Source organism: Copidosoma floridanum, unplaced genomic scaffold (assembly GCF_036245765.1).
Source record: "Copidosoma floridanum isolate Cflo_tuat_1 unplaced genomic scaffold, Cflo_Japanese_pri ptg000030l, whole genome shotgun sequence".
Classification (NCBI taxonomy): Eukaryota; Metazoa; Arthropoda; class Insecta; order Hymenoptera; family Encyrtidae; genus Copidosoma; species Copidosoma floridanum.
The window spans coordinates 28,905,703-28,932,756 of NW_028321907.1; the positions used below are offsets into that span (position 1 = coordinate 28,905,703).

The 27,054-nt window shown below is 33.5% G+C and overlaps 1 protein-coding gene across 1 annotated transcript in view; it reads right to left on the reverse strand.

The window, feature by feature from the left end:
• Window positions 1–27,054, reverse strand: part of L2HGDH (L-2-hydroxyglutarate dehydrogenase) — a 294,884-nt gene that overhangs the window by 79,271 nt on the left and 188,559 nt on the right. The window lies entirely within an intron of this gene.

A 27,054-nucleotide genomic window follows, 5' to 3' on the forward strand; every position in this document is an offset into this window, starting at 1 on the left:
TAGAACAGCGTTGGTTTAAATATTATATCTGTTTTGGTTAGATGCATTTTTGCTTGAAGGACCGTTGGTGCTCGCCAGGTTCGCCGCTACAATTTTGAAAATCTTTCGATATCATCGGCACGTTGTTGTTACTAGTGTCTTGTCCAAGTTTGTATGGCTTAGGCACCAAATGCTATTGTTTTCGGCGTTCTAGGTTACCTCTTTCAATTTTTACACTGAAAGAATTTAGACACTCGTCAATTGCTGTGATTTCGCTGTATATGCGCATGTCAATTATCCAAACTCTATCTCGCACGCACAACATTGACAAATTCTTATTACAATAGCTCCGGCAGGAATGTTGCTTTGTGGGAATTTCAGTAAACTTATGACATGTTTGAAATCATAACTGTCTACAAAATGGCGGAAATTCGGGTGTTAGCGTCCATTAAAATAATCTCTGGATTCTCGTAACTCGTGAACAGCTGTTTATAAAGTTCTATTACTTCCAATTCGGTTAATGTTTTGAGTGGGTGCTCAAACTCAACCACCATACTGATTATTTCGTTTTATACCTGCAATTGTTGATGCCCAAATGACTGTCATGTAATGTCATTAAAATTTCCAATTGCAAGGTAGGCTAGATAACGAGCCATGGACTTAACAACAAATAACCATCGCAGTAATAAATTTCAACCTGAAATTGAATGTACGGTAGCAATTTTCACTGTAGTCACATTTTTTACAGCTTTTAGTTCAAGCAAAATTCTTTTAAGCTCGTGCTTACTAAATTTCACTCTTGTTCTTCGCGTATACGATCTAACTAACTTTTAGTTTAAAATAAGCTACTGACGATAACACTTGCATGGAATTTTATCTCGTTTGAATGATCATAGTCCCTCTGATCCTTCCGCAACGCTGGATTACACTACATGGAGTTCGATCTAACCAATTTCTTCCCGGAACTAAGAAAAGTGATGTTGTTTTCTTCCTTTTCTTCTTCTTGTGTGCTACTTCTAGCACTTGATATGCATGTGCGCACCATCTTCTTGTGCCATATCTTCTGGCGTTTTCGGTATGTAGCGTTTGTGGCGGGGCAGTTCTTCAGGTTTGGACTTTGTGAATATCCGCGTCTGTAGCACAGAAAATTTTTCATAGACACGCTGGGGCTGGCATCGATTACACTAAGGTTCTTCGAATCAATCTTCGCTGAAGTGAAATGCGTTGGCTTGTTTCTACGTGCAATTAGTTCGACTGTTGCTTGCTTGGTTTGTAGTCTACGCCGTACGTATAATACTTCTTTTTTTTATTTGGATTTCGGCTTGTATAGCCGTGGTTACTGCTTTTTCTAATGTCAAGTCAGCTATCAACTGTATTGTCTCCGTTAGAGATGATCTACAGATGACATAAACCAACAACAAGTCTATCACGGATTAATTTGTCCTTCAAAGTTCCATACTCACAGGTATCAGCGAAAGTGTGTAGTGCGCTAACAAAGGCATCAACACTGTTATTCGGTTGCTAGACACGAGGATTGAATTTGAAAAGCTTAAATGTCTAATTTTTATGGTAAAAAATATTTTTTAAGCTTATTTTTAACGTTTGCAAGAGTCATTACATCTGTTAAGATAGGTAAAATCTGCTCTATTTTACACTCTGATTTCTCGCCGATTAAGTAACAAAGCAAATCGATTTTCTCTACCTCTGTTTTCATTTAAAAAATTAACTATGGAGACATACCTTTTAAAACGCTTAATCCAAGTAAGCCATGCCTCTGGTTTATTGAAGTTGAATTTACTTGGATGCTGTATCGAGGGAACGGCTGACAACTGGCTGGTACCTTGTAATTCTTGACTCTCATTTGTCATTGTACTCGTAGCGCTTATACAACACGACAAAGGTATTGCAATTGTTATCACTTGGAAACAAACACAGAATAAATAAAATGTGTGACACATAGCACATAGCTCTCGTGTGCACCCGTTTTCAAGTTAGCTATTATTGCTCCTTTTTCGCAAACTTATGTAAACTCACCGCGAGTATGGGCCACTGAGTACTCGTTACATATAGAGAGTACTTTTTCTGTTCAATCGATTGTTCAGTTGACCAATCATGCCACTTTGTTCCTTCACGTGTCCCAGACGCTAGATTAGTTCTGTAGATGAATGGAACTACACAGAAAAGGACAGTCAAGAACTTTGATAAAATTTGAAGATTTATCTACAATTGTTTATAATTGTTATGCGCAGTATATAACAATGTACATAACCTAGCTGAAATTCAAATGTACTACGTACAACTAACTTTTTTTACATGAGGATGTAGCTGCATTCAGCCACAGAACTGCAATCTAAAGTCTGAAATACATAAGGAAATCAAGTGGCGCGATGAGCTGACCGAATGACGGATCGAACTATAAAAAAACGTACTCAGAGTGTACACCGGTAATTGCGTAGTGGGAGCTCAGGCGATAGCTTAGGTGTGCTGACTCGTGCCACTTCCTGTAGCTAGAAGCAGCTTGACAGTTTGCGTGTGGTGCATAAAAATCGCCCTTGCGCACCAGACCTATTTCTGATTATTTTTCAATCAACTTTCATTTCTCGATTCCAGCGTGCCTATCAGTCTAAAAAATCTATTTAACATCCTATTATAACATTATAACCATAGATTACACTACGATAAAAAGTGGCACAAAGCTGTAAAATCAAGCTGTAAGGACCTTTTCTGATTAACCAATTTCTACGTTTTTGGATATGATCGGAAAACTCTTAAATTTTCAAGCTCAACGGGTCTATCTGTTCGATTAAGTATCGATTTGCGCTTCATACATACTGCTGCCTTTTTTTAAAATACAATCTAAAAATGTCTGCAAATCAGCAGGTAATAAAAAGTTGACCATAAATTCGCTCAAAGAAGCAAAGCTTACTTTTTTCAGTACTAAACTACGATAGTATTGCCTTGCGATACTACTCCTCGCACCTTGTTTGCGTCCATCTTCATGCTTAAAAGCCATATATTTATAACTCATGGTAAACTTCAAGGAACAGTTAAGGCCATAAGTCTTTAGTCCTTCAAGTTACTGTCATCTGTAATAAAGTACTTTTAAATGTCTACAAACCTTCATTTGAATTCGCTCCAATAAGAAAATTTGAAAGAAATCTTATCAGAATCTGTTCTTAATAGATGAACTATAAGCTCCCAATCGTTGTCAAATGATTTCTTACATTCGAGACCAAATACAGCTTTTTTGCCAAATTATTCATTTAAGCCATACATCTTGCAAAAAATCTGTGGAGGCTACTGTTAATATAGCTTTACGCTTGAAAGGTCACATGCTACCAACTCTCTTGCCTATTTTTCTTGAACTCCATTTTTATGTTTAACTATATTGACGGTGTGACGATCAAGCAGATACTAACAACTAATCTGAAGAGTTCTTTCAATATCATTCAGAGTTTAAAAATTAATTTCAAAGGTACTTTACCCTTGAAGCAGCTTAGTCCATAATAATGTCTAGACAACCAAATATTTTGTTGTTGTGCCTCCTTACTCAACTCTCGTGAATGACAGGGTGGTACTACCACTCAATGCTGAATGTCTCTCACTAGGTTCATTGCATTTTGTAAGTGGTTGAACGTACCTACAGAAACTGAGCCGATGTATTGACGTGTTTAAACAGTGAGTGTAAGTATATGAATGACTTGACGTGACGCATCGATTTCCAGAATATTCTTGCATTTAGCATACACTATACAGTTAACAATCAAAGTTATAGCTTTGGGGAATCGAACGTCCAATTTGATGCCACCACGTTTAATCAAATTGCAATGGAAACATTCGTTCACCAACAAATCTGGACTTAAATCGAAGCAAAGAAACAGTAACTGCTGGGATAAGATTCGCGATAGGTATGATTTTCATGCTTTTTCTCATTAAAAAAGTGAACTCTAGTAACCGGAAACAAGGTATGATAAAGCATCTACGTATAAGTTGTTCGTTTTAAAGTCTAGCTGCAATGGTTTAAAAGGAACTTGAACGTAGTCAAAGTACAAAGAGAGAAAATAAATATTGAAATGATTATTATTAAGCAGATTCATAATATGATCGCAATAATAATTATAATTTTTAACGAAACTGATAATTGTTTGTTTAGGTAACTGGCCTAAACTAATATAATTTAAAGTTCCGACATAAAAACTTCTTTTTCTTGTCTGAATCTTAAAAAAAACTTTTATCAAACCTTAGCAAAAGTTTTTTTTAACTAAATAATGATTTTGAATGCCTGAAAAATATGTACTATATATGAAAACTAAAGTTTGAAACTAGGTTTAAATACTTTTGGCAAACTTCAATTTAAGCTTTCAACTCGAATTTTGGTAAAACTTTTATTGAATTTGAAAAAGTTTTAAATACGTTAATCAAACTTTTTATAAATATGTGTAAGAAATTTTCGATTAAAAAGACAGAACTGTTTTTTAACTAAATTTATACTTTTTTTTATCCAACTAATTAATTCTTTTTCTTTTTCGAACACAAAACACAATTTGGATTTCAGCTCTTTCTCAGATTTTTTTTTTTTTTTTTTTATTTATTAATCCATTCACCTGCTTCAAATTTTTAAGATACCTCATTTCCGATTCTTTTTAAGCTTAACGTGCTAACTTTTATTTTTTGTGCACTATTTCATTTCTGTCATCATTTTATTTTTCGTGTAAGTTATTTACTTTGCGATCTTTATCACTGTTATTTTATTCTGTTTGATTTATTTCTGTATTTTTCTTTGTCTTTATTGACATCACTGTTCATCACTTGCAATATTTTACAATTATCAAAGTACGAATTACAACGTACAGCTGACTTTATATCGTGAACTCGTCAACATGCACATTCGTACTCGTTCTGCTTGGTATAACACGTTTTTTCGTGTCTATCAAGGCATTATTTACCAGATTGACAATGTTTGACTGTAGTATGCGAGCGCTTCCTATGATGACGGTATGTTCATTGATACACACGCGGTATTTTGATTCATTCCCGCGAAATTCAAACGTTGCCATACTTACCATGCTGGTTACATTGATTCTCAAATTGTGTTTAAATTTTATGGGAAACGAATCACAATGCCGTGTACGTACACTTAAAGTTGCTAGAAACGTGCAATCATCGTACAATGCAGCTTTTTACAAAATTTTGTCGGTACGCTTTTGATAATCTCGGCATTTTGTCTTTCCTCCTCTTTACGCATCCTTTTGTCCTCATCGACGTCGTCGACAAAGGAATTATTATCTTGTGATGCCTTGGCATTCTCCATGGTTATCATCTTTCTCTGTCCAATTTTTTAAGGTGTGAATAACGTTATAAAATTTGTTGATATTTTCTTCACTTAACTCGCTTGTTGGTATTCAGTAATTGCAAGATGTCATTCATTTCTACGTCAAACTGACTCATTTTTGTACCCTGCATTTGCACAGATTTTACATCATCATTGAGAAATGCGCTTTGCTCTTGGCCCACGCTTTCTTGTGGCAAAACTTAGAGCATATACTAATGGAGGTGGCATGACCATGCTTTACAGCATGACGAGGCAGACCGAGGTTTATGAGTAGCCATCTCTCTCTTACTGGAATGAAATTGGTTAACGCTTAGTAGTTATCTCGCTCTAGTTGAACAGTGATTGGTTGACGCTGATTAAATTAATCGTTTAAAGCAATCGCATTCGAGTTAAAGAGACAACTACTACTAAAACTCGTCACGCTCTGAAGCATTGCTATGCTTCCTTTAGTAGTACATACTCTAAGGGGCGGGTAAGAAACTTCGCTAAAATCTTTCGACTGTGCGATGACTTTCTTCTTTGACGACAAATGAATTTTTGTGTTCGCGAGAATTTCGAAAATTTTAATGTGTATGCGAAAGCGTTTTTTATGCACCATAGTCAGTAGAAAGTTTCCTTAAAAAATGTTAAACGCACACTAGAAAATGTAGGTAATTAGTGTCGTATTGGCTTTGCCCAGCAAAGCCCTCTGTTGTTCAGTGTCGAGATAATAAAGAGCTTTCAAAATAGCACGTATTTTCGAGAAGATCAGAAGTATTTTCAATATGTAGTATCGCTATTACAAGTTCCGTCAGTATACAAAAAATGCTAAAAGCACAAAATTTATTGGGCCCAATGGATGATAAATTGTCATGAAAAAGTGACATTGATAGCAAAATTGGGAATCATCTGTATGTAATGTGAATGTACTTTCCAGGAGAAAATATTTTATGCCGCTTTGTTCAATATTTTTTCGAAGATAATTTGTATACGGAAGCGAAGTGGCAGCAATTTTGGGAGTCAGTCAAGAAGGGAAATAGTTTTGGTCCAATTAGCCGCGTTGTAAAAATGAGAGTATACCTATATATACGACTTAGTCTACAACTATTTGTTCTTTATCCATTAGGACTAATGGCAGAAGGTATAAACCTTGTGAATTTGGCAATATCTATAAACTAATGTGATTCGGTATAGCAAAGCTACAATATAAAAGCACTTTAAATCTCCATGAATCATAGAATTTCTCAACTTTTGGGAGGTTGGCGGTAGGTGTTAATTTTTGGCTTCATCTGTACCCCAGCTCTTGGTCTACAATGCCTGCATTTGAAATGGTGTGGACCAAAATCATTTCCACAGACTGGTCTGTAACACGATGTATTGAGGGATATGCTTATAAAGCATTACACGTAGAGAAAAAGTAGTAAAAAGTAGTCGTAGAGTAAAAAAAATGTCTTTAGTGCTACAGTAACTAACTTACAGTTATAGCTTATTTTTAGCCTTATGGCTGAAATTCGTTTGAATAAAAGAGTCAATTATTAAATGTTCAATTACTTTCGTATTTGTTTACTATGAATCTTTATTTGTCAAACGTAACTCATGTTAACACCAGCTTTATCACAACATTTATGTAGGAAATTAACTAAAAGATTAAATAGAGTTTAATAAAAAATATTTAAATGTATTGAACGGAGAAAAAAATAATGAATATCTAGCTGTAGAAGTATTTTTACGATGCACAAAAAATATGTAATTAAATTTAATTTTCTAAGGCAATAATCTACTCAATGTTACTGTATTTTATGATTTATGGGGATAATTATTTGTTAAAAATTAACAGAAAAATGTAATATACTAAATTTTTACAATGTAACAAATGTTCGAGAAAAATGAGGAATAACAAAACAAAAGACCAAGTGTGGGTCTCGGGACCCACGACAGATCTAAAACATAAGAGAATATGTTATAAAACTCGGTAGTATTTAATTTTCCATGATGAAAATAGTGGTTTTCGTCAGCTAAATGACATTATCTCCAGGGCTATTTTGCGGCCCGAGGGACGTAAGAGCCACAGAGCAATGTCACTTATGTGTCGAATCTATTTGTTCTACCAATTGCGGCCTCTCAAAAACGCGTGAAGTAGGAAAAGTATTTATTTTTTTGACTCTCAATAATCTTCATTTTATATTTTTATATCAAAAAGACAGTTTATTTATGAATATGTATTTTTATCAGTGAATATTACAGATTAGAAAATAACAAATTATGTTCATACTATTTTTGTTCATTAACATACAAACAACGAGAATGAGGAAAAACAATAATACACGGCAAAGAGTATCCATACTACCTACCTAAACAAAGTTACATACATTATTTTAACAAACGTTCGTGTGTATTCCTTTCTCTGTCTCTTTTCGGATTCGAATACCTGTTTACTGTGCGTAGTTGCGGAGGTGCGCGAATTTCGTTTGGTTGGCTCTTTATTAAAGACGGGTTAAGATGTAGTTTGAATGAACACAATTGAAAGAACCCGAAAATTTTTTGCATTATGGTCAAATATTGATATTTTAAAATAATCCTGTTGAACAAGAACAAATTTTTTTTAAATGATGAAAAAATGATACTAATTCTAATATTTGTTAGTCATATTCTATAAGCCGGAAATATTTAAAAAAGCAATGACAAAGGCCTACCTGTAGTCGTGTATAAGTACAATAGAGAGCGAGAGAGAGAGAGAGAGAGAGAGAGAGAGAGAGAGAGAGAGAGAGCGAGCGTGACAGCAGACAATCAATGGCTCTCTCTATCTCACTTATTTTTACAGGTACTGCCAAATGCCTTTTTCATTTTTTTCTCAATATTTCGCGCTATTTAAAACAAAATTAAAGTGCTCATTGATAGAAAATTGTTCGTGCTACACGCTAATATTTTGATTTTTTCTGTATATGAAACTGTTAAAAGATATAAGCAAAACGAACTTTAAAACACAATCTTACACAGTTTTGACATTATTAGACCACTCAAAAATTATCACAATTATTTCTTTAGAAATCAGCAGGCTCAATTATATGTAATATAAAAAATGCCTAATTATCGATCACTTTTTTGATTCAGAAGTTTCTCGGTTGGTATCTATAAATAATAAGAACAAAGATTGTATCGGCTTGCTGCAGCACAATTAATTATGTCTCCAACTACCAATTCAAAGGGTAGAGTTCGATTCTCGAAATCAGTCAAATTTAAAAATTTTTTTTACCCATATGTAACATATAACATGTATTATGTATGCGTACGTATGTATATGCTGTATGTACAATAAATTTATAATTTTTAATTATTATACACTCTTTTATATGGCTATAAATGCATACGGGTAGCACACTTTACAAACGAGAGAAGAGTGGCAGTAAGTGTGTGGAGAAAAAGACAGAGAGCCGAGCCGAGTTAAGCCGGGGATCGTGCCATTGCACGGTCGCTTCATCGCGTCGGTTGAACCCCCAAGCGCGCCAATAGATGTTTCACATAAAAAAAAAGATATTCATATCGAAGGATACATTTTTTATTAACTATAATTATAAAAGCAGAACCTATTTCAACTTATATCTTGTATTTCATAAGACTAATAATAACTTTATTTGTAAGAGTACAAAATCTCTATAAAAGCGATGACTTCAAAATTATTATCATCATTATCGTCGTCATCATCGCTGTCATCGTTGTCGTTGTCATTTTTATTGTTATTGTTATTATTCACCTAATTATCATTATTAATATCATCATCCTCATTATAATCATCATTATTATCATTGTCATTGTTAATATCACTGTTATTACAATGATTTTCATTACTATTATTATCGTTATTATGAGCAACATTTTTATCATAATTATCGTGTAGCCCAATCACCTCTCTCACAGATTGTGTTCCGTCGAAAGTCGACTTCACAAGTCGGCGCATGCGCAACCACATATAGGTAGGGTAAAGAAACAAAGAGTAAGAGCTGTAGGGACGCCACGTTTTTTCCTTCATTCCTGCAAGCAAGCGCGACCAGCTAACACGCAAGAGAAGTGAGCGAGTATGCCGATCCTTGTTGATTTTCGTTTGTTTGATGTGCCGTGCACATTTTTTGTTCAACCGTCCAAGAATTCACCAGATTATCTTCGGGTTAATGGGTTAATTTTATCATAAGTACTCATTTATGAGCATTATATGTTTTGTATTCAAGTATTGGTGCATCACGTGTCACGCTCGACTCGATAAGTTTGAACAACATTCGCAGGCATTCAATCACGAAAATTTCGGTGTCTCTTTGACATTTGTGATCAAGACGCGTTTAACAAGTAAATCATGTGAAACTAAGCTATTTTCATTAGTGCATTAAACTTCATTACAAGTGCGAGAGCCGTTTGCGATTGTCAACGTATAAATAATGTTTATCCCGGTTGATTTCGCGCAGCGATTAACTAGTGCAATATGCTTTACGATCCACGATTGAAAGTTGAATGGTGATATAACGTTCGATATAATTTAGTTAGATTTGTAGGAAAACGTTTATTAGTGAGTACAAAAGGTGATTAAGACACACGAGTCGTTGTTTACCCAACGCGGAAGCACAAACGATTCCACGAACGCTTTGTTAAAATACGTGCACGTACATCGGTGTGCGTTTTTGTGCGATCACCACCGTTGACTTTCTTTTTACACACGCGAGATAATATACCCGGGCATGAACTAATACACGTGTTCAGTATTTGACTATGCATAAAGCAAATATATTTTTTTGTAACTAGATATAATTGGTAAAGGGACAACAGTCCTCCGCTTCGTTACAAGCCCATCAGGGTCAATTACGTAATTGTTAGTGGACAATAGTCTACGCAATGAAGGCATTCAGCCTACAAATTCTGCTAAGGGACATCAGTCTTTTTAATCAATACAAACCCATCAGGGTCAATTACGCAGTTGTTAGTGGGCAACAGTCTGCGCAACTGAATACAGGCCTGCGCGTATACAGCTAAAATCCATGGTATTTGTTGGCCAGATGTTCAATTTAATGTGTTATAATCACATTTACATGTTTTAATTGCATATATCGTTAACTGTTTATTCATTTTTTTTTTCGATTTTGATCAAAATAATGCATTATTTGTATAATTTACCTTTCTTTGATTCATAATTTATTAAACAATAAAAAAAGTTTTTCCACATGTTTTTCCCTTCGAATACGTTATTTTTTTTCGCTGATAGCTATTATATAACCTAATATTTATTAAAAGTTATAGTCTAGATTCGGAAAACTAACATTTAGAACATTCGGGTTTTACTTAAAATTATAACAAAATAATATATTGAATAAGATGTTTATATAAAACAAGTATTTATTACGTACGAACTATTCCCAGATGAACCGCTTTGATTTACTGGGAATCCATACAAAACAGATTGGTTCACAAAAATATAATTTAATAAAAATGTAAGTTTCTTAGATTTGAAAAGAAGGTAGTTCAACGTGTCTTGAAATTGTAAACTAGGTAATGAAATGTTGATTAACAATTTCTCCTCCGAAATTTTAGTTTGACGTCATTTATGTATGTTTAGATAACTTCAAGACATATATTATTCATAAAAAGTATATGCTTAAATTAATTTTTTTGTATTACTATTAAAAAAAAAAAAAATTTATTCGACAAAACGTTAAAATGATTACAATTCGGAAAAATAAAAGACCTATACATATAAGAGTAATACAGATTTTTCTAATAAATGTATATCAAATTGTTTTGGTGATGTAAATTGTAAATTTTTGTTTTCTTTATTTGACCATATATAAACGTTCATATTATTCATTAGTTTATTACAGTAAAAAAAATACATTATACCACAAAGAACAAAACTCGATAATCCACTTCTGGTGGTAAAGTTGCCGCCAGAGCAGATTATCGAGTGACGTCCCGAGTAATAAATACTATTTTTCTTACTGCTTTAGCCATAAATTCATGGTTCAATAGCCATAAGAAAACAATTAGCTTCAGTGGTAATGGGTTATTTTTTGAGCAAAAGCGATGGGCCTGTATCATCCGCTTATATTTACAACCCAAGCGAAGTGAGGGTTGTTGGTTAGTGTATGTTAACAGACCCAAAAAGCAAAGGAAGTCGGTCAGAACAACTAACTTTTATTAAAAATCCTTTAAATTTTATTAGGTATTAAACTACATCTTATAAATTACATCGTTCGATAAGTATTTTGGCATATCAACAGCATTCAAACATTTACATGCTAATATAATTATTTCTTAGACTCCTTGGCATCAGTTGCTGCAAAAGTCACAAGTTTGATTCTTATAGGATTGTCTAACAATCATTCAATCATTGTTTCTATATTCAGATTCAGGTTAGAACTTAAGTACGTTGCATATTACCAAAAGAGACTGAGAGATATGCATTACACGACAAACTTTTTGTCATACCCGAGTTGGACGCATGCTTCATGTACCTAGAAGTTTTTTCACAGAAACTCAAAAATAAATGAACTTAGCATTGGTCAGTACTTAATACTTACGCACGTTCGCACTGCTGCTCTCTCTTTCTCTCGCAAACCGTTTGTGCACCTACTGGTGAACTTTCTCAGACACTCTTTCGTGGCTCAGGTGTGCTTCAAAAAAGTTTACTTGGGCCATTGCTTTTTTCAATTTTTTTCAATGATACTTCAGTAAATTGTAGAGATTATAAATTTCATTTTTATGCTGACGACTTTTATTGTATATACAAGGTAAGGCCCAAGAGGCCAGAAATATTATACAGAAGGAGAATAAAATTCTAGAAGATATCTCAATGTGCTTAGATATAAATGGCCTTATTGCTAATGATAAAAAACCAAAAGTCACTTGGTTGAGCACCAGAGGTATGAAAAGTTATAAAGTAACTCATTACCTGACGTATTATTTAACGGTGTAATTATTAAACCCACTGAAAAAGTTAAGCTGCTGAGAGTCACGCTCGATAGTACATTGACATGGAGACCACATTGTATGATAGTTGCAAACAAATGTTACTCTGCATTAGCACAGATAAGGCGCTTTAAGGACAGTCTCTTGAGTAGCAGTAGACTTCTCTTGCTACGTACACATATATTTCCCCACCTGGATTACTGCGCGTCTGTATTTTATGGCCTATCATCGGAAATGCAGCTGAAGATGGCTCGTTGCATGAATGCTGCCCTTCGCCTCATTAATGATATTCGAAAATTTGAGCATATCACATCAGCTTCTAAAAAGTATGGTATTATGTCATATTGTAATAGAAGAAGATGTATTATGCTGTGCCTTTTGCAAGGAATCCTTATATTACAAAAGCCTTTATATATTGCTGAACTATATACTTTCAAATCTGTCCCACCAAATGAAATCAACCCCAGAAATTCGAATACTGCAGAGTTACTAGTGAGGCGTCTTAATATATATGCATATAGATATTCATTTACCATTGGAATTGCTATTGTATGGAATGCATTGCCTGCTAATCTACGATCCATCTAAACTCCAGCATTTTTTAAAAACAAATTATTTAAATATATCTTTAGTGAAGATTTTAGACTCAAATAATGAAATTGTAATACTGACCGCAGGTTCTTAGCTTAAATAAATAAACTCTACATTCTACTCTCTCTCTCTCTTTCGAGAAATGCATTACATGATTATAATAAATGTAGACTCACGTCCTGCTTTTCTCCAGCAAAAATGTAGAAATGTCTTAGTGATATTAGTGTTGCTCCATCCTTCAGTGTTGCTGCACCTGATTTCTTTGATATTAATTAACCCAATCAGCACTTTGTTCCAGATCCACTTCGATCAGCTTTTGCCTCACTACCGATACCTCCTGTGCTTTTACCCTTTGATGAGAGATTTTTTTTTAACATGTCCAGACTGATAATGTTTTGGAGGACATTTCTAATAGTAAGTCTAACGCATGTGGGGTTTATGGTATTACCATCAGCATTCTGAGACTTGCAGTTGCCAAGGTTTCACCTGTTCTGTTGAATATTTTCGACAGTTCATTACAGTCACAAAGATTTCCACCTGAGTGAAAGATGGTCTTGGTTTGGCACTACCCAAACAGCTATCACCAACCTATTCTAGTCATTTTCACCCAATTAGCTTGCTTTGTGTTCCATCAAAGCTTCTTGAAGCTGTGGCTCTCAAACAGGTCTTGGCTTATATTGAGTCATCTTCAATATTATACCAACAGCAATGTGGTTTTCGCAAAAATCATAGTACTCACACAGCTTTAATAGATATTGTATATGATTTAAGGATAGGATCAGATTCAGGTTTAGTTACACTGTTGGTTGCTGTTGATTTCAAATGGGCATTCGATGTTGTCGATTTCAAAATTTTATGGTCCAAGTTGCTCTCTATAGGCTTCTCTGATTCAGTTTGCCTCTGGATTGAGTCGTTTCTATCAGGTAGATCTCAAGCGGTTAAATTGTCAGATGGGTCAATATCGCGTTGACTTGATCAGGTGGCTGGTGTCCCACAGGGCAGTCTCTGTGGACCCATTTTCGCTTTTTATAAATGACCTGCCCTCAGATTCATCGCATTGCCAATGTCATTTATATGCTGACGGTTTTGTGCTGATGTATTCTGGTTCTGTATCTGATGTCCCTAAGATTGTTTCATTAGTCAACTCTGATCTTTGTAACATCTTTGATTGGTCAGGTGATAGTTATTTTAATACAAATATTCCTAAAACCAAAGCTATTTGGATCGCTTCTCGTGCTCACATGGTTAGTGTCAATAGTACAGTTAATAACGCATCCTCTCTTAATGGTGAATCTATCGAATTATGTGCATCTATCAAACTTCTTGGAGTCATTCTTGATAATACACTTTTCTGGAGGCCCTTTGCAGTTAAAACTGCTAGAAAAAGCTATGCAGCGCTGGCGTGGCTCCAAAGATGTCAACATTCTCTGCCCGGTTTGTTGAGATTGACTTTAGTTAAATTCTTTGTCTTCCCATATTTTAAATACTGTACCAGTATCACCCTTGATCTATCAGATATTTTGTGCACTAAGTTATCACGTTATAAAAATGCTGCTCTAAGATTTGTTTCACGAGTTGAAAAATCAGACCATATTTCAACAACTCACATATCTCTATCTATTCTACCTTTTCGAGAGCGTCGCATATACCTTGTCTTATTTATATTGGCTTCGATTTTAAAATCAAAAAAACCTTTGTACCATGAAAAGAGATTGCAGTATAAGTTTACAATGGTCGTGGTAATTGCTGCTAATCTGAATATGATTTATCGGTTATTGATATTTATACTAGCTGTTATGATAAGGCATTTCATGTCACCATTCCACGCATATGTAACAATTTACCCACCAACGTGAGATCCATGTCCAATCGACCTTATTTTAAATTTAACTTTTACAAATATCTATTTAATTCTACTTTTAATTTACAATAGTCTTAACTCAACATGCTTACTTCCCATTTCTTTGATAAACAATTTTCGTTTGTATTGACTATTCAATGATTATTTTTATTAATATGTTTACTGGTCTTAATTTTTATTATGACTATAGTTGTTGTTATTACTTTAATGGTTATTATTTTAATTTTTAGTATTACTTTTTTTATAATTACTTTTATTATTGTATCCTGCAAAACTTTGTAGGTTGTGGGTTGCGTGCAAGACCAACCGTTATCTTATTTCCATGTATTGGCCAAGGCGAAATAAGGCCTGGAGCCTTTTGTCTTATTAATAAATGCAAGTTCAAATTTAATTTCTCTTTCTCTCTTAAACAAAAAAAAGTAGGGAGCACAGAGTTTTTTCTCCCAACCCCTCTACATAATATAAGTTTCACGTTGACAAGGAAAAAATATTGGCTTTCGTCCCTGTACACTGCCGCTAAAACTCAAATTTTTGGGTGAGGTAGTAAAGAAAAGAAAAAAAAAATATAATTGTTGTAGCAAATGTAAAAAGGAATTACCACCTTTAGTTCAATACAACAATCGCATTTAGCAGTTATTATTTCATGATGCAAACTGTCGATAATTTATTAGGTTCTATATAATTTAATTTGTCTCGCCACATTTGATATAAATGTATTGCAAGAAAAAAATAAAGCAATTAATAATTTTAAATAATAAGGTTGTGTTTGTCACGTAGGTAAGTTACATTTATAATAATATTACAGCCATTAAAAATATTAACATTGAACACAATAATTATTAAAATAATGGTGAAATTTTGAAATGAAAACAAAATCAATATCCAATAGCAAAAAACCAGAAAAGTTTAGCATAAATTACAAAATTGTAATTATTAATAAACCAAAAAATGTTCTTTCTACCTGAAAAAAAAATAAATTAAAAAAAAACTAATGACAACTAAATGCAGTGCATTAATAGTATCAAAGTCTGAAGTGAATGTCACTTGTGACATTTAAAATTCACTTAAAGATAAGTCAAACAATATTCCAAACCACACATGCTTTAATAATTTTTCATGCCTTGAAGATCTAATAGTGTATCTCTTAGTACTAAGGTTAATGGTTATTGTAAGCCTTGTGTTTACTATTAAAAAATAAACAAAATTCAATCTATCAGTATGCATTTACATTGATTTAAAAAACACATAGCAATACAAAAATTACAGTATTCCATCCGTTACTATTGTATATACAAAATTGAGAGACTCTTATTTTATGTTAGAGTAGTAGGTGCACTCAGAGAAACCTAGCGCGTGATCCGTCCTTAAGGTGGCGCAGTTGAGCTGCCGCTTGTTTGGAACGCACGGGACACCAGACTAGCGCGTCAGCTGCACCACTAGACTGGCTTGAGCGTTGAGCTGTTAGGCTAGCGCAAGTACTGCATCATACAGTGTACCATACGTCAAGCATGAGAATAAAATCGTATCTGTATTTATTCGTCGATCGAAATGCGATAAGTTTAAACGCATTATGACTCAGAAAGCCACTTTGTTTCATTTTCTATTTTGAAAAACTTGTTCATTTTAATCAAAAATTTGAATTAAAATATTTTTTACAAATACTACCACTTTTATCATGAAAAAACAAATATTCCAGCATACGTTGACTGATAACAAAAATAAAATTTTTTCCTTATTATTGTAGCCAGTATACTGTTTAAACAAACTTTTCACTATATCTTAAGTCCCCTGTCAACCCGGAAATACATACTAAACGATTTATGTATATAGTTAATATAGGTAAAAGTTGTTAATTTTTTTTAATTAAACTTATTTCCGTTATTTCATTTAAATAAAGGCAACAGAAGAATATCACTTATATTATCTTAATATAAATGTACTGTCTAATAAAAATAAGGTTATGAGAGTTAAAAAAGAGGTCATTTACTATGACACCACTTCATGAAGTCATCGGAATATGCTGTATATCTTTGAAAGAAGTGGTCTATCCTTCATTTAACGTACATCCGCAATAAATACTGAAGCACTATACGTTACATGAAATAGTTATAAAAAGAGTAAGTATTTACATACGGGGTGGTCGCGGTGGCGCAACGGTAGAGTTGCAGTTCCGTCGATCTCCAAGGTTAAGCTGCATTCGGCGCGGTTAGTACTTGGATGGGTGACCGCTTGGTCACCATTCGAGTCTCGCCGTTTCGCCTGTGCTCTTGATTCTCGAAGGTCGATTAACTGTTTCTCTGACGCTTCGTCTACGTGATCATAGGTGTGACTGAGTTGGTCCAGATGTTTATGTATGTATATGTATATAAACATCTGGTCATAACTCAGGTGCACCGGTGGCTAATTAACACTATGCTTGTGTAAAAAAATGCCATGCCTGAGCCTACGGGCGATGATGAATGAAAAAAAAAAAAATTTATACACGGGTTGCTGTACCATATACCAAGTGCTGTACCGTATATTGGACTGGCTGACGGACTATAGACACATTTGGTAGCTGCACTATGTAAAGTACGTAATGACGATCCACACTGGACGCTCAGTCGGCCCAAGTGGTGCAGTTGATGCGCCACTCATATAGTCAAGGGCTGCTTGGTTAATTCGCGCAACGGCTGTACTTGTGGAGCAGCAGACGCGCGAGTTCTTTCTCAGTGTGGTTGGCGAGCAGAGCTCCACTAGTGCACACACATACACACACATACCTATATTGTATAGTTGTAATCCCCCTATTTAGTCAGTAACCCGTCCTTAATCCCTTGCCCCTCCTAAAAAATTAAGAACATTTTGAAACCCCTCTTAAAAAAAAAGTAAAAATCATCGTGTTTCATTGTCATTTTGAGGAAACAAAAAAAATGCTAATGTTAATGTTCATCCCTCCTTGTCCCTCCACACATTTCAGAGTTACCTCTTCTCCAGCCTCTTGTTCAGTCCATCTTCACATTATTTTTAAAAAATAAAAACTTTTCATAAATTAAAACACAATATAAACAATTATAAAAATTTTTGGAAAGTTTAATTCTTATGTTTATTCTATAGAATTCCAAAAAAGTGATTTATCGTTGTTACATTATATGTAAATAACAAATTATATTTATGAAGGAGAAAAAGCAATATAGAAGACGATTTAACAATTTCTTACAAAGTATTGGAATACATAAATCGTCATTACTTCATAAAGGCTATTACTTTATGTAGCCCTATGGCAGCGTGGCCATTGCAAGACATCTCTCTTTGTGATCGAATCATTCTGTGTGTTAACTTGCTACAAATAACCAAAAATAGTTATCGATAGAAAAATATTTTTAATCTTTTAGAGTATTTGTAAACAGCACTAATGGGATGGTTTAAATAAGATAAAATCAATAGTTTTGCAAAAAAAATTACTATCTTAATAGTCCAGAATATTATCGTTTGAATTCAACTACTAGAACTTTAGTGAAACGGAAACAAGTTTAAAGTAATATGGTAGTTGGATAATTGATTATAGTATCTTCTAAGTATTCTGAGTTTTTTCTTCTAAATAGTGTTAGTGGAGCAGAACATTTCAAAATGCTGAAAAAAGTTCATAGTTCAAATTATAAGACCCTTTAAAACGCTACTGTTAGCTTGGGTTTGGTTGAACACAATTCTCAAATATGTTAAATTTGCTAAGAAGCTTGCAACGTTATACTTCTACACCAGTTAAGAAAGTTTTGTGCTTATATAGTATTTAATGATTTAATCTGAAGATCTATATGGGAGAAAAATATGATAAAAATTAAAAAATTTTTTTGACGATTTTAAAGAACAAAAAGACAATTTAGCAATATCTCATTTAAATAAGATCTTTAATTTTGAAGAAAAATTATGCTAAGATAACAAATTATTAGAACTAACTGAAAAATAAATTTCATATAAAACGGATATAAAAGAAAACTTTGTGAAAATTGAAAAAAAAAATTAATTGATCTATTTATTTAATTAAAGAGTGACCAAAGACAAATTCCTAATGAAATAGTAAACTTTAAAGAAAAAGAAAAAAAAATTCTTTTATCGATAGTCAAGATTGTTCTGAAAAAAACTTTTTTATGTAAGCCATCAATTTTTCTTTTTTGTTAGTTCGGAATAAAGTTATTTCCATGGCTTGGACAAAAACAGATTCAATTTGATTATCTTAAGGAATGACAAGTCATAGAGCATTCCGATCACCGTTCAATCACTTAGGTTTAATGAATATTTAGAGTTCTTTTTTAGAATTTGAAACTGATTACAAAATTGCTTGGAGTACATGAAATCATTTGGGACAAAACTTAAACGATTTCCAGAAAAGCTTTGGGAAGTTTAGATGAAACTTTGAAAGATTTGTGTAACAAGAATTTACAATTTTGTCGTACATTATTTATTTTAAGTGGTAATTAGAGACAAATACTCCAAGTAACAAAGCATGGGTGTAGAAAATTTATTATTAATGAAATAAATAAGTATTTAATTCTTTGGAAACAATTAAAAATTTGAAATTAAAATATAATATGCATTCTATAAATGAAGAGTTTTCATCAACTTCAATAAAGATTGGAAATTGATTAATAAAGTTATTTGAAATTCCTCAAAAGTAGAAATGTGATAATATATGAAACGAAATTTATGGTGTTGGTACGTATACATACTGTAACATAGTGATTTTAACGACTTATAACGAACTTTTGTACGTTCAAAATAACAAAATTTTAAGTTTAATTACAGATGTAGAACATACGTACTATAGTATACATTATGCCAAATATAAAGGTAGCGATAGCACTAATAATTATATAGATGTAAATTTTCTAATAGAAACTTTGAATAGCATACACGAAGGCTTACCACTACACTTTTTTAAATAAAAAGTAAATGTATTAGTTATGTTACGTAAAAATTTAATCGTAACTGATAGCTTATGTAACGACGCGAGGTTCCGTATAACAAACTTATTTAAGTATAATTTAGAAGCAGAAATGATAACAGAAAATGAGTCAGATAAAAAGGTATTAAAATCAAGAATAACTTAATACAGGTGATAATTTATTTCTACCGTTCGTCATACACAGAAAACAGTTTTCATTAGTTTCGATGTTTTAATTTCGATGAATTAGGGTTTTACTATATAAGACCGTTATTTTTCATCAAGATATAAGAATATTGAAAATATATTCGTACAAAATGATTCAGAGCATTAATTATACATTAAAAATGTTGTAAGGCTAAAAATTTTCAGTTGTTAGGAAATTATTTTTTTTTTGTTAAACTCTGTTCAATAAATTTATTTTCTGATTTAGGGGCATGTTTTGAATGTATAAAATACATCCTGAAAACAAGCTGATGAATTCAGTGTTTTGATCAATAATCTGATACAAATATGTACATGTTTACGTAACAAAACATACTGCACAACAAAATTTGTATCTCCTAATATTACAACTTAAATTCATGTGTATTTTACGCATTTGTTATAAATCTTTAATTTTACATAACGTTTGATTTGTAAAAAAATTTTCTGTATTATTCAGTGTAGATATGTACTTATCACACAGGGGAGCAAAATCTTACTAGGGTATATATATATGTATATATATATATTGTTGGATCTTTAATCTTCTGCGCTAAGGACGTGTTACGTGGGATATATTAGTAAGGAGGTGCGTCGCGAAAATGACCAATACTTATTGCCTAAAAGATCTTTATTCAAGATACCACATTTATAAGGCAAAGTTGCGCGTGGGTTCCCTTCAAGGCTTGTTATGTCCTTTCGTAATTATAGCCCGGTGTCTTAATTTGATAACGCTTAAGTCCCCTGATAACGCTCATCTCTCTTGATTACGCTCGACTGCCATGATTTGAGGCTCCCTGAGCCTTATATTATCTTGTTCCCATCCTGATGGTACCCTCTTGCTAAAATAGCCTCGCTGTTACCACGGAGGGTCAGTATGATATGCCCTGCATACTGTACGTAACACGTCCGAAGCTGCGACGTGGTTGCCCTTGACGACGCTGACTTCTTAATTTATACAGTGCGGAACCTGTAGACTTGTTTGCAATTGTGCAAGTATATGCTGTGCTATATTCTGTTATCTTAGTTGTTTACGCAGTTAAGTACTTCACACTCATTCTTCCATTCAATTGCATAGAACCACTGGTTTTTTTACATTAATATTTTTGCTCTTCTAATCATTCAGTCTCTTTTCATTGTGTGTTAAGTATATAACAATTTTGATTGTGTATGCGCTTTACCATATACAACAATTATACATGAAATTGTGAATCGAAGATCTACTTATGACTACCTTACATAAAGTATTGTTTAACATACACAATTATACATTTAGAATTATACAGTACGTTATTTTACATGGAGTTTCCATTTTATAATTTCGCATACGCTTATTTATCATTCATTTATTTTACAGAAAAAAAATCCATACAAATTTCTTACTATCAGTACTGGAAAGAAAATAAATTATTTCTTATCTTTGTCCTACGGACTGCGTCCCCCGATACAGGAGAGTGACTTCCAGCGCTTATACTGACTTATTTTCTTATTGATTTGTGTCATGTAATGTGATTAACGACAGTTTTTTTTTTCTTCCGTTCTATTATCGTTATTTTCATTCTTATAATTATTATAGCTGCAATTACTATGTATTGTGAACAACAATAGCTTTTTTTTTTTTCTACAATTAACATTAACATAACTTTTTCGATGTTACATATTTTGAAAAAAAAAATTTTTTTCTCTTGGTCTTGTCCTACGGACGGTGGCGGCTCCCGCCGATACAGTCAAGCGACTCCTGGCGCTCATATTCGTTTTTTCCCAAATTTTAATCATGTGACACGGCCAATGTCAACTCTATTACTTGTCTAGGGGGTTGCAGTCGCCTCTCTGCTTGAAGTTGTACTATCGGTGCAGTCTAAAATGCTGCCAAGTCTCGTGTTTCTTCTGGAGTTTATCGTTCTTCTGTAATCATTCTATAACATGTTAATAATAGGGCCTTCCGGTGGAGAAGGCACTTATATATAAGAAAAAGAGGTCCCATTTCTATAAATATGAACTCTGTCATTTATACATAACTGTTACGTATTAGTTGCTTACCCTGGTTCCTGCTTATGAGCACGCGTTTTAGTTTCAGTGCTAAATATTTGTCCTGACTCTTTTAATATCCCACCGATAGCTATATATTCAAGTGTATTACCGTATGTACCGTACCCTTTCTTTTATCTTTCCCTTTTTTTGAGTTTAGCGTTGAGCTGTGTATGGCTCTCTCTCTATACATAAAGTATACAATAATAAACATATATGTTAATAGTCTTGCTTTCTCTTTTTTGTATAATTATTATTGTTTATTTTAGTATAATTATCAATATAAATATTTTTGCTTGTTTGGAAATTCTCCATCGTAAATATGTTTCATTATGATATCTTTTATGTCACATCAGCCTTTAAGTGCGTACATTAGTCAATTATTAGTTTATGGATAATTGATCATAATATTGTGCGTCCCATCTTGATCACAGGGTCACATAACATATTCGAGAACACTGTAGAGTTAGATGGTTTGACGATTGGTTGCCTTACATTTCACTTGTGTTTTAGTCGAGACGAGCTTGAAGGCATGAAGAGAAAAAAAAGCCATTTTACGGTGGTACAATCGTCAAGAGGTATACGCCTGTTGCATACGTACCCCTTCTCTATAATAGATTTCATACAATCGATATGCATATAAGAGACCAATTTGGTAAACCGATAGTATTCGAGTTTGGGACACTGACGGTGGTGTTACATATTAGGAAAGTGTTTTTTTAGAATCCTTGTGCAAAATGAGTTTTTACAATGTATATCATTCTCAGTACGGTGGTGGAGGTAGAGGTGTCAAGCATGTGTTTACTGGTTCGCATGGGCAGAGAGGTCATGGCTGAAGCTCTTTTTTCACGGAGCTTTTTCGCACAGCTATGCCATATATGACAAAAGGTGCACGCGCTATTAGAAAAGAAGCTTTCCGAGCTGGTGTTAATACAATTGATGAGATTGGTCAACGTGATTTGCTATTTAAAGATGCATTAGCAAATTGTGCAACCGAATCAGGCATAAACTTGAAACGGAAAAGCTTGTTAGATTAATGGAAGGATTTGGATATAATGCTTTACCGTACAAACGTCGAGCGCAGTCTCGTAGCAGAAGCGCTACTCATCACATCTCTACGACTCGTGCTAAAAAGAAAACATCTCGAGTGACAAAATGTGGACGCAAGAAAAATGTTTTTAAAAAGAATAAGACCAGAGGAGGGAAAAAAAAGAATAGTAAAAAAATTAAACGTGTTAACTGTAAAAAAAAGTAAAAAAGTACAGAAAAAAAAAAATCTAAAGTGACCGATATTTTTACTCAAATATTAATATCTTTTTTGCATAGCCACACTGATCCATGTCTCAAGAGTGAGTTAGATTTATTTTCTCTTCCTCTTACTCAGACAGCGTTAGAGGCAAGTCGGTGGGTTTATTATAAACCTGTTTCATCATTAATCGACGAAAGTCCGATAGAGTTTGTCATAAACTCTAAAAATTAGGATTATTTTGACCTCACTCACACAATACTGAGAGTTAATGTAAAATTAATACCTTACGACAAGGATACAGATGCGTCTGTGGCTTCCGTAAACAGTTTCTTACCCTCTATATTTAATCAAGTTGATGTATGTTTCAATCAAAAACTAGTGACCCCTCCCAACAATGCTTACTTGTACAGAGCATACATCAAAACACTACTAAATTACGGACCTGCAGCAAAAACTTCTCACTTGTTCACGAGTCTTTGGGAAACCGATGTAGCTGATGAGATGGATGAACTACCCGGATCAGAGAAAAATATATCTCTCGCAAAACGTCAAGACTATGTAAAGGATGGAATGACAGTGGACTTGATGGGTTATTTGTATTGCGACGTGATTTATCAAAACAAACTTTTATTAAATGGTGTCAAAAATCGTCTACGTGTGGTTCGTTCGAAGGATGCATTTTGTTTGATGGATGCATCGACAAGGAATTATTCAGTCAGTATTACCAAAGCAACACTTTTTGTACGACGAGTAAAAGTCAGATCCACAGTTTTGACTGCAAAATATCCAATCACCCGCATGGAAGTTAAATCTTTTACTATGCGCAGTGGTATTATAAGCGACGGTTTAGAAAACGTTATTCTTGGCCAGTTACCAAAAAGAGTAATACTACTCGACAACAAAGCTTTCAACGGGGACAGAAAACTTAACCCCTTTATTTTCCAAAACTACTCTATTTATTTTTTTTCATTATATGTTGATGGAGTACAAATTCCAAGCAAACCATTACAACCTACTTTTACAGAAAGTGGATCTATGTACGTTGAAGCTTATCATACATTACTTTCTGGCTCCGGAATCCATTACATGAACGAGGGAAACAAAATACACAGAAAAGATAAACCCAAAGGGATTTGTCTTTTTGCATTTGATCTGAAAAAAGTTGAACCATGGAAAAAGTTAGTTTCATCGTAGATATTCCAACATTTTACGATAAAAATGCTTAAAAGGATGTACATCTGTCTGACAAAGGTACTGTGATACCGAAACACCTGTAACACGTTTTTAACGAATAAAGTGAAGATCGACAGTACATAATAAGTCTACTTTTTTATTTAATCTGATATGGATCTTCATCAACTGACGACCGATAATATAGAATACATAAAAATGGTGATTTTTCACCAAAAGAAATTGCAATGGTGGGTGTCAACTGTAATTTTAGTTTACATTGGATTATAAAACCGCCCTACAACACTACGGAATTGACGTCAGGGCTTTTAGCTACAAATAGTTATTTAACGTGTTATTTTTAACGTGTTATTTTTAGACTTGAGTGGCTTGATGGTGAAGCTAATATCGAGGACGTATGTAGCGCTCTACGTGACATAGCAAGAAGTGCTCTTCACATTGACGTTCGAGATAATCAAAAGCAAAAATTAATAGAAAAAGTTTTAGGTCGTCAAATAATAAATCTTGAAGAGTACTCTTGCCCATATTTTAAAAATCTTACTCGTGATAATGATTACTTTTGCTGTTATCATGGTCGAAAAAAGGAAGCTTTCAGCTGTGCTCTAGCTCGTGTTTATAAGTTACGAACCTGGATCAACAAGTCAATGCATTCTACAGAAATTATTCTCTCTTACGCCATACCAGATGATACCTTAGATGTCAAAAAAAAACAACTTAAAAGCCGATGATAAAACCTACACTTTTAAACCAGTCGTCCTCCTCCTCTACTGCTGCTGCTACACAAGAGGTCGAGAACCTCATCAAAAGCATTAACCTTTGGAAATCTAGAAAAAGTGGGGACTCTACTGCATCTGTGTACGCTGAAATAAAGGAAGATGAATTCACTACAAATACAATAAGGGCTGCAGCATATTCCGACACCGACAGTCGGAGTATTTCCAGCAGACTAAGCTGCCGTTTGTTTGGATGAGACCGTGTGTCCTTGTAGCTAATACAGACGAGAGCATAAGACCTGGCACGCATTGGGTTGCCTTCTATGTCAATACCAGCGGATACGGAGTTTTCTTTGACAGCTATGGGTTGCCACCCGCTGTTTCACACCATGCTGATTGACTTAGACGAAACTGTATTAGTTACGAGTGGAACGTACAACAATTGCAAAGTACTGACTCTCGAGTGTGTGGTCATTTCTGTATTGATTTTTTGTTTTTTATGTCTCATTATTATAATTTGGGTATGTTTTGTTCAATATTTTTAAAAACTACATCAACTAATGATGAAATAAGTGTAACTTTGTACAATATAATTACTAGACAAAAGAAACTAGAAAAAAAATGCGTTATATCCTCAACATGTAATCAAAATTGCAAGTCTAGAAATATTTCAATTTAATTTATTTTAAAATATACATCCCTGCGCTGAAACACATCACAAAAAACTAGACATCTTGCGTTCTATTTATCACTTGCATCGTATTAAACTATAACCTCTTAGATCAACAACACTATTCATCAGTGACAACTTTACCTATATGTATTAATATTATATCACCGTAAGTTTTATACTATGAAAAATTATCTTAAGTTTTTACATTGTATTTGTATGTGTATCAGTTTTTATCTCACTATGAATAAATTTTGTCAACCCCATTCCGAACGACTTCATTATTTTTACCTTTTCATCCCACCTCCAAGGCCCCACCAGATTTTAAAAACCATGCCACTCTTCGAAGCCCCCAAAATTCCCCAGCTAGGGACCCCGCTCCTCCCCCTCCTCCAATAGCACGACCAAACATTCACCCTGGGCCTGACCGCCAGCGCCAGACGTGCGAGGTGTCTGGAAATTACTTACCCTTACTACTCACAATGTTAGACATAGCAACTTTTATTATCTTGTATAATAATTTTCGTACGGCTGCTACATAACAATAATATAATCATTTAGAATAAAATAAAAATAATTTTAAACATAATAATTTTCTTCATTAGGTGAGTATGTCTTAGCTTTTTTCAAAAATATATTAATTTTTAGTATAGATATAATATTTTTTTCAGCACCATTATTCTCAGTGTATTAATTTTTAAGCTCTAGTTGAGATAAAGAAAGAAGAAAAGAATTATGCCACAACAGAGTGGTTCGAAGATTTTTAATGTACTTTACTTGTATTTCATAAATCTAGTGTTAGTTTAGTTGTTAGCATGTTTGGTATTAAAAGAACACTGTTCAAGTGGACCAGAGTTAAATTTCCGGTGAATGCAGATTTTTTCATATCAATTTGTTCATATCAAAACTTCAGGCCTCCATGATAACTCTTGAATAGTTTCTTCTTTTTGCCTATGACCTTATAATTGTAATCAGTGATCTAAAGAATGATGTAAATGACGTTAAACACCAAAATCATCAAGTATTTGATGATTTAACTAGTGCTAGATCGTTATTTAAAAAGGGCTAGGTGATCGAATTAAAAAAATTTGACCTTAGATTTGTAATTTGTGATCATACAAATTATAGTTAAATTATTTAATAACAAAGTCATTAAATAATATACAGTTTTACGTGCAGGAAATTATTAATAAAAAATAAAGCCATCAAATTTTTTTGATTTAACTTTAGGTTCAGTGATCGAAAAATCAATGAAAACAACGCTAAACTTGACCAATACTTTTTTACTCTCAAAGAAAATAAATTTCTTTTTCTTCTAATTTCTTTTACACTCTCTAAGTTTGGCTGACCATAAAAATAGAAGAAAAAAAAATCAATAATCAAGTGGCCTA